Source organism: Crassostrea angulata, chromosome 6 (assembly GCF_025612915.1).
Source record: "Crassostrea angulata isolate pt1a10 chromosome 6, ASM2561291v2, whole genome shotgun sequence".
Classification (NCBI taxonomy): Eukaryota; Metazoa; Mollusca; class Bivalvia; order Ostreida; family Ostreidae; genus Magallana; species Magallana angulata.
In genome coordinates this window covers 45,928,942-45,939,037 of record NC_069116.1, presented here as the reverse complement: position 1 = coordinate 45,939,037, position 10,096 = coordinate 45,928,942, and the positions used below count along the sequence as shown (strand labels likewise).

Below are 10,096 nucleotides of genomic sequence, written 5' to 3'. Positions count from 1 at the left end.
ATAACGGTACAAAAAAGAACTCGAAGATCACAATTCCACTTGACCTAGTCTGGTTTCAATCTACCCATAATGCTCAGTAGGCCCTACTGTGCGGAGCACTACCACCAGATGATCTCTTATATAAAGCGAATAAACTTATTCGTACGTCAGGGGAAGACGTTTCCTTAAATATGCATGTCATAGCGGTAAAGCGACTGGCAAGTAAACTCACTAATCACGCCCCGGTCTCGTCAAAATTAGCTTCAGAAATAAAGATAAAAAATTACTAATTACTTGTAATAATTACTAATCCTTACTACTTGAGAGGATGCACGAACCATAGTGAGAAACTTACTGCAAGCTGATTCACTCCGTGGCGACGCTAACGGTATTATCTGACCAAACATGGACCATCATTCGCAATCATCAACCAACTTATAGAAACAAAAACTTAAAAAATTAAATTTAAAATATACACAATGTGAAATAAAAGCAGTACTACCGTCTGTCCCAAGATATATATGCAGTACGTTTGGACGACTTTTAGTCTAATAAAAATACACATACCTGCGAAAGAAGTACAATTGAAATAGATGAAAGGGAAAATTTCCAAGCTAATTTCATTCACACATTATCATTTTTCACTCGCAAAAATTCACAGGAACGAAAACCGATTTCTTAGGGAGATTTCTTATGGAGAATATTACGTAACATCTTTTCACGTTATCATCCGGACTCGCGGAAATAAAAATCCCCGTAGACATCACATATTTTAGCCTTGTATTGAAATCAGATAAGCTAACAGGGGCTTTTCAACTGAGAGATCTTCTTTAAAATATGGCGATTACCTAACAACAAGGTGTTTTATAATTGCTTAAAACTTCCTAAAAATGTTTTAACATGGAATCCCGAAAAACATTTTAGCCACTGGAATGGTAATTTTTTAATTTTTCTAGTACGTTATTTTTTCATTTGATATCAGTTTAATTTTAATCGGATGTGGCTCAATATTGAAAATCAGCGATATTTCTTAATTTTTTAATTCTTTTCAATATTGTAATGCTAATTAAGAGGGTTTCTTTGGTTGATATATTTTGATAAAAATTATCCGTATGCCCAGAATATAACAAATGGTTATGATCGAGTTAACTTTGTTGAACAAAATGGCGGCTTATATGGTGGCGCCCATGAGCTGTAAGGAAATTTGTACAACAGATTCGATTTACATTCATGTTCTTATATATATATATATATATATATATATATATATATATATATATATATATATATATATATATATATATATATATATATATATATATATACGTGTAAGCATTTCGCTTCGCTTCGCGAGGCCGGCACTGTCCGCCATTGGCCATCGGTGTAATTATCACCAACCATTATTTTATCGTACAAGCCAGTTTGCTCCTATACTTTTTTTTTGGCCCTTCACTTTGAAAAACGATGCAACCTGCCTGGCATATGTCTGATTCCCATTGTCAGTGGCGAATAATGTCAATTGGATCTTCATGTTTGCATTTCTTTCGCATTGGCGATGTTGTGACGTCAAATCCTAATTATTGCCATGCATGTTATTTTGGACAGAACGAAAAACTAAAGAGAAAGATATGTTAAATGAAAATCGATAGATTTAAATGGACGCAAGAATAGTATTATGTTTATCAATTCTACTTAGAAAGGTTTTCCTAGCGATTACCTTAAAAATGCTATTAAAAGTGCTATTGTTAAACTTTCAATGGAACTAATATAAATCGTATTTTAAGAGAATATGAGACACGTTGTAAACGTTTCCATATGTCCAGATACATTTTTGTCCCTTTTATGAAAAAAGAATGAATTTTTCATTGGAGTTTTTTCTTCCTGCCTTTAGTCTTTATTTGTACAATAAGAAAAGAGACACTAATTCTATGAAGTCAAGATTAAGTATACAAGCTGTCTTAACTTGACTTAATTTGGGGGGGGGGGGGCAATTACTTAAAATAGAAAAGCCGACCTTAACAAATATGTCGAAGTTACAATAGTTTAGAAATCGTGCAGTATATGGGAAGATTCAGAGTAAGGGACAAATGTACATTTTGGCTGACCCATCCAATGATTGAAGATTAATCAGCTGCTTTATGTAAAACATTTACTTAGCCCCCAAAAACCCACTCTAATAATATAAAAACAAATATACGCTGTTTGTTCACCCCTTAGAGTTCCAAAGATTTTAAAACATCTTGGTGGACCATTATCTTAGAATGCTAAACTCCCCGGCGGCTTCCCGGCTACGATTGAACTAGTTGTGAACTACTTGCAAATGACCCGTATGTTTATACATTATATCTCTATTCATTTACAGAGATCAGAGAGTAGAAGTTCTCAAAACGTAACAAAGCTGAAGGATACCGTATGTCCGATAATTTTTGCGATGATCTAATTTTCGTTTTTTCGCGATCTCCTTTAAATCGCAAAAAATTGAATATACAGAAATTATATTATTTTCTTAGGAAACTTTTAAAATCGCAAAATGACTGACGCAAATCAAATATGCTACACATTTTCCCTATTTTCGCAAATTTTGTGATTCGCGAAAGAAACAAGTTATTCGGTATTTTGTGAAAATTTTGGAGATAAAACGGTAAGTTTAGTACTATACATGCACATTTCATGTTTGTTTGCATTTCAAATTTAGTGTTTCAGGTGAAAACAATATTACAACTAATTTGCCCCCACTACTTCAAAGTAATTAAATTTAAGGTTTTCCAATCCTCATTTGCTTCCGTGGTTTTATAGTATTGTTACCTTAAAAAAAAGTTTATTAAAGGTTATACAAAGAAGATGGGTGGATAAGGTGTGTAAAATGTCCACACACCATCCGACAAGCTACTGAAAAATGAAAATATCAATTAATCTGATATAATTTTAAAAAATCATTCAAAACAATATATATTTAACATATCATTGATTTGTAACCTAAAAATATGTTCAATACTTGGAATATGGTGGCCCAAACAGGCGTATACGTATCAAAACCTGCAAATAGTGTCATTTTTTAGAAGGCATTTTCTTTCACAGAGTGGGTCTGTGCTCCATATTTTTCTCATAATCTAAATAAAGTCTAATGGAAAACAAACCGATTTCAGTCAACAAAAATGTGGAGAGATGACCCACTATATATTAAAAATATCATTTTGTGTCCCAACAATTGAACGTTTTGAAAAAATAATGCAAGTCCGTAAATTCGAGGCCATAGTCACACATAGCATTTAAGGAGCGCACTTTATTGTGTCTGAAATGGCTCAGTGGTTAGAGCACCTGACATTGACTAACCTTATATATCTAGGGTTTTTATGTTATGGGTTCGATACCACCAAAATTTAATGCAATATCTTTTTATCGTTTGTCAAATATTTTAAAAACTGAATATAGTTAGAAATTATGCTTTTGCAAACTTGTATTATAATATATTTCATTGGATTTAAGGTAGCTCCATACTCGTAAAATTCTCTGAGGAAAGTTGAAAAACCGAACTGATTTCGACTTAATAGACTTAAATGTCATCAATTGTTAGAAAAAATATACATGTCATCACACTTTTTGAGATGCCAGATAAACACAAACTAAAGCATATTTAAGCATTAGAAAAATGTATTTTTTTCTGTTAAAAGTAAAATCTTGTAGGCAGAAATTTGTTTTTCTTGTTTAACTTTAATGTCAGCTTTATCAGAAAACTAAAATTACAAAAATATTTTAAAATTAATCGTTGGAATAAGAAAAACTATAGCATTTAGACATACAACTGAGAGAAAAGTCAGAAAAAGAGTTATTTCCCCTTTGCATAGATAAAATATATAAAAATTTGGAAATTAAGTATAAAATTAAGTGCGAAAATATCTTTAACCTACCAATAATTCTAATTACATCCATGTGATTATATTCACATAAAATAAATAAAACTATCTTGCACAATTTTTAAAGAATTCAAAGTTTTACAAAAAAGTGTGACGTCACAGAACACTGGATCTACTTTAATTGTGGAAAAATAAATTCAAAATTGCATTTCATGACTAAACCGAATGGGCATTTGCGCTATCTTATCCCCCATCTTCTTTTTTTTTTTCTTTTTTTTTTATAAAATTCAAAGTATGCAGATGTTTTATGAAATTAATCATGTTAACTTGAATTTAAATTTGTTAAAGAAAACATGTAAGATATGGAGGTTTGTGCAATACTTAAAACTACTACACATTTTAATATGCATTAAAGCCATGTACATGTATATGATACATAAACAAAGGATCCATTGCGAATAACAATTGAACTGACTTATAGGGGAGACGGATTTCCCGGAAAAAAAATGCTAAAACAGCATTTGCTCGGTAAAATGGTATATTTCTGCATGGATTTTGGCTATATATCCTTCAGGACAGGCCTGCTTCTAAAAAATCTAAAATATTTTGATGGGGTTTGTTCGAAGGAATAAATTAGATTTATTTTTAGGGACATCTTGGCCCTGGGGTCGAGTTTTGAAAAAAAAAAACCGTCAAAAATTTCGGAAACTGATTTCTATCATAGTGGTTTATATTTACACAAAGCGTGTTTACAAGTTCTGGATAGCTCAATAGGTTAAACCGCTAGTTATGTCACACTTGACATTCTTTGTGCCCTGGTTCGATTCCATCTGTGGGCATACTTTTTGTTTGTTTTTTTATTAACGACATTTATAAATATGCAGAATTGTGCATTTTGTATATGTAACTTCGATGTTCTTCCTTAAATGCACATTTGCTCTTTGAATTAAAAATATCGATTGTAAAAGTGTATACTTCACTACATGTAGAAGCAATCAACCAGAACTATACCTTAGTGAGAGCACGCTTTACTTGAGGACTAAAATCATTCATTCTGTTACTCAAAATAGGTTCCACGTAAGATATCATGCCGAGCAAAAACTGTTGCGATTGCTTTTCCAGAACATTTATAGGAAATGGTACAATTGTGAGAGAAGTACTGCAAAGAAGATGCAGTTCGTTCGTACAAACATCATTCTTCCTAGTTTAATTTCTGCTGGAAAAACTAAGGCAACATGCATTATTTGTACATTGTAGCAAAGAGTCAAAGGGTTTGCAACCTTTGAAATCGTGCGGGTCACGCGAGACTTTTGATATTTGCTATTATGTTCCTGCTGCTTATAAACGCATATTAAGAACATGTTTCGTATCATAGAAAGTAAACTGAAAATAAAATTTAAAGATAATCAAGTTAAAAAGTGACCATAACGCATACTGCTCGGACAACGACTGTGAACTTTTTTTTCAACCACTATACATTATAAGAACTCGATCCTAAGAGTTTACCGTGTATGGCCTAAAATCAAAAAGTGGAATGTAAATCGATATATTTTTTGTACAGACAGAAACCAATACCGTTCATATAGGTCAATTCAATTGTTATTCGCAATAGATTCTTTAAGAGTTATCGAACATTGCTAAGATATAAAATAGTGAAGGACGAAAATTATGACAAGTATAATTTATTCTGTTTTATCTGACAGTGTATTTACACAAACAAGATCCCCAAGGACCACATCGCTCACCTGAACATCTTTCCAAAATCAAAATAAATGAGAAAAAAAACCTAAGATATATACGCCAATTCATGAGTAATTTCTTCATATTCCTACACACTGATCAAATGTGAAAAAAGACATAAATTCTGCAGAGTATTATTTACTATAAATTACAATGGCTGAACTTAGACCTCAATGAGTCTTTCATCTCGTATCAATCCCGGGTAATGTTTGAAAAACAAAGGACATGTAATTCTTAATGCTTAGAATAATGAAAAAAAACATTTTTTTTTATTTGAGTAAGTGCTGTAGGCATTTAATTAAAACTAAAATCAAAGCTGAATATTGATACAATATAAGGAAAATTAAACTCATTAAAGATACACATGTATATCGATACAATAAAAGAAATTGGATGGGAAAATTCCTGGTTTTTCTTGTATCCAATATATGACTTTAACGAAGTTTCAAATGAGCAACTCTAATTGTAAAAGCTTCAATATTGGTTATTCAGAATGTTGTATTTACACTTTTCATTTAAAAAAGTTTAAAACAAATGCACGTAAAATCTCCCACAGTGTGCTTCCTTTCTAGTACCCACACGGGTTGCGGTTATGATATTTTCAAACTAAAAGTTTTCTATACAAGCTATATTGCATGACAATTTCATAAAAGTTCTTGAGAGGAGTTTTTGCAAGTTTCATTCTATTTATTCTTTTATAATTATATAGCCTTGAAGAAGGCCTGGGCCATACTTGTAACACACACTTAAAAGTCCATGCTTTGCGCTAAATTTGGTTAAAATTGGCCCAGGAGTTCTGGAGAAAAAGTTAAAAGAAAGTAAAAAAAATCTTTTGCAGACAATGACAGACGGACGAACGCCGGACAAACTGTACTCAGAAAAGCTCACATGAGTTCATATGGGCTGAAACGGTAGATACTATGTATTGATTTATTAAAATATTTTAAATAAATACATTTCGTAAACACGAATAACGAGAAAACACTAACTATTACTCTTTGAATAACACTTGCAACAACCAGGGACTAAATTGCATTGAAAGGCACCAAGATAAATCCAGATTTAATTATTAACAAAGATTATGACACACTGATTTGTTTTACAGCACTGTTGTCAATTTTGAACTCGTCTATGTCGTCTGCTTTATCAGAATCTACATGTAGTTCACAGTCACTACTGGTTCCGCTGACTTCACTCAAAGAAGCCTCGTCCCTTGAAGAATTAGACTGAACCTTACAACATTTACCAGACAAACTGTCAATCATGGTTGTGAAAGGTCTGTGAACGCGCTGATTGGACGTTTCTTTCTTTTCCAAATAGTTATCCACGTATTCGGCCACATAAGACGGCACCCACGAGGATCATGGGAGCCATTTTTGGCAGCTCGTTCCCAGAATCTTTGCTGGCTATCGCAAAGTGGTCCTTTTTTGTTTAGTTTTATCTCATCGAGTAACCAATTTGTTAATTCGTCAGAAAAATATTCGTGGAAAAACTCTTTCACTTTCGCTAACAAACTAAGTTCACCTTCGATGCGGTGTTGCGATGAACGAATACTTTGATGGTTTTCCATACTGCGTGAAACACTGCGTTGTGATTCAAGGGAAAAGCCTACCAATTATTTTCCCATAGAACTCCATGCAAATGTTATGACCTCTCAGTACTTTACTATAATAGTTTCAGTCAAATCTTTGGTATCATTTGAAACTTCGATTCAAGACCTTTCAGGAAATGACAAAAAAATTATAGGGTCCCGTGGCATTTATAGGTCAAATTTGCAGTTGTTTACAACTTACAGCGATCGGCAGTAAATGTCACTCTACATAAAATATCAACCCCCAACTCTACAATTTTTCCTAGTGTTGCTATATTCTTTAAAATATCCCCCCATTCCATCATTTATTTTGAAAGCTAATATTTTTACTACGAAATGAGAATTGTCACATACCTGAATTCAGCCAATCGCGTAACGCCTACTCATTCATTCCTTATTACACATTCTATAACTTTTCTCTGATGTAAACATCCCGGGGTTTGTTACTCTCATTCCTCAAACAAATCACCATTCCGAGTCTTTCTGGTTAATGTTCAGCCAGGGTCTGTGTGACGCCATAGCCGAGTTTGGGATTGCATAGAGGAATCGACATACCTAGAAACCAAATTTATGATACTCTCTTCCTTGGAATATATTTCAAATAATAAAACATACTTTATATATATATATATATATATATATATATATATATATATATATATATATATATCCCCACATATAATGAAGGAAATAAACTGTTTATTTTGTGTGTGTGTGTGTGTGTGTGTGTGTGTGTGTGTGTGTGTGTGTGTGTGTGTGTGTGTGTGTGTGTGTGTGTGTGTGTGTGTGTGTGTGTGTGTGTGTGTGTGTGTGTGTGTGTGTGTACATGTGTGTATGTCATTCTGTCTCAAGACATATGTTTGTCAAGTGCGTGTAAATAAACTCTTGATTTAAAAAAAAAACCCAAATTTATTGTTTATATACAACAACTAATTACAAAAGTCACCAAATATAATTTTTAAAATTCATTTTAAAGCATACCACCGAATCATTACCTGAACAATCCACCACAAATACCCAGGTACTGATGCCGGGTTTCATGGTCAGTTTGGCGTTTTCGATGATGTAGGACATGTGGGTGATGGAGTCCTCGGCGCTGTATCGGTGAGTCACCGCTTGTCTAAAATTGGAATAAATCACAGGCCGCCCGCTTTCAACATACCCAACTTGCCGGTAAAAGAAGATAACATTACATCAATCGCAACAAACATCATCGAATGTATTAAAAGTTTGGGAATCCATAATCCCCCTTTTTAATAAAACTAATCAATGCAATGCATTATCTGTTGAAATATGAGCTAAAATTCAATGATACACCTTTAAAATACACCACAGGAGAAACATTCAATAATTTTTGAAAAGCGACTCCATTTTGTATAAAACATCCGGGGACGTTATCTAATACATTCAAGGTCTGTCGGGAAGATCCGACAGGTTGGATTGCAATAAACACAAGCCATTGGAGGAAGTACATTTTGCATTGCAAGAGAAAGGATGTGTGTGTTGGGGGTATTCACGCACGTCTACTCGAGCACGTACAAATGTACAATGGTATGGAAGCCCGGTCGTTCGTGGCACCAGCGACAGACGATGTCTATGACGTTGGTTCTTCACCTAAACTCTATCGTATTCCGAAGCATCTTCTCGGCTTCATCCACATTCCAGTCACGTGATTTCAGATACCTCACGATGCTGAGAGAGAGGGAGAAAGTATGTAAATGGTATACCATATTATGATTGAACTTCCTCCTTTTTGCATCGGTTTATACTTAACTTTTTGTATTAATCGAAGTCCGAACCAAGGTACCTGCCCGCGATGCATGATGAACTCGTCCTACACTTTTCGTTAATTAGTCAATCCGCGTTCTTGGTTACCCCGTTCTGGAAAGTTCTATCCCATTCTTTCATTAGAGGCCGTGCTTCGCAAGCGAATGAATATCGAAACCAAAATCGCCCACAAAAGAAAAGAATTGACTTATTTCATTTATTCAACCTTAAAAAGATTAAAATGTTTGAAAATTGAAGTCATAGGTATACACCCCCCCCCCCGAATTTCATGATTTGGGGTGTGTCACTCTATACGTAATCATTCAATATTACATTGCAAGTGTATATTTATAGACTATCGTGTCAACCATCTAACTCTCATTTTTAGACGGGGTCACGACCCCGTCTATTGGTTTACTGTCAGCCGAAGTCTCAAACCGGAAGGCACGCATAGAACACATGAATTGAGTCTACGCGTAAGAAAGTAGTGCAGAAAGTTTTGATGCATTTCAGTAAATATGTATTATAAAAACATGCATTAAATCTTTTTAAGTCCTCGGTGTATAAACAAATTCTATTTAGAAAATAAACAAATAGTTTTATTGATCAAAATATTCTTGCTCGGGTTCAAATGTGGAATGAGTTAGGTAACTGAATGCACAACGCCGTTGAAGATGCAGTTGGTGTACGAGCTCATTAATCAATAGAAGAGGTTGATAGTGGAATCGAAATTAAAGTTCCCAAACGCAATGTGCCATTTTTGAAAAGTTGTGAATTTTATTTTGACAATCTTTCACCTTAATACTACCAAACTTCATGCGCAATTGCAAGCCGAACTTAAAATCGGGACGGGTTATACACAGATGTTTTACAAATAAAATAGATGTTTTATTGGCTTTCAGTCTACTTGCGGTATGACTGCTGTTCGTCTCTAATGGAATTTTGTACAAAGAAAATTAAAAACAAGTCTGAATTTGCCTTCTCGTTCGTTGGCTCTTTAGATCATTAAATTGAATTTAAATTTTAAACAATGCATTGTAAGCAAAATCTATAATTATAGATTATACATTTTGAAAGACTTTAACATCATGTAATATATACAATCTTATCGATTGAAGAACCGAGTTAAATGTTAATGTTCATGTTTTCAGGCTTAGTTGAAATC

At 33.6% G+C, this 10,096-nt stretch overlaps 1 pseudogene; it reads right to left on the bottom strand.

The window, feature by feature from the left end:
- Window positions 1-6,436: 6,436 nt before the first annotated feature.
- On the bottom strand, window positions 6,437-8,971 carry LOC128186692 (phosphatidylinositol transfer protein 3-like; annotated as a pseudogene).
- Between the last annotated feature and the right edge of the window lie 1,125 nt (window positions 8,972-10,096).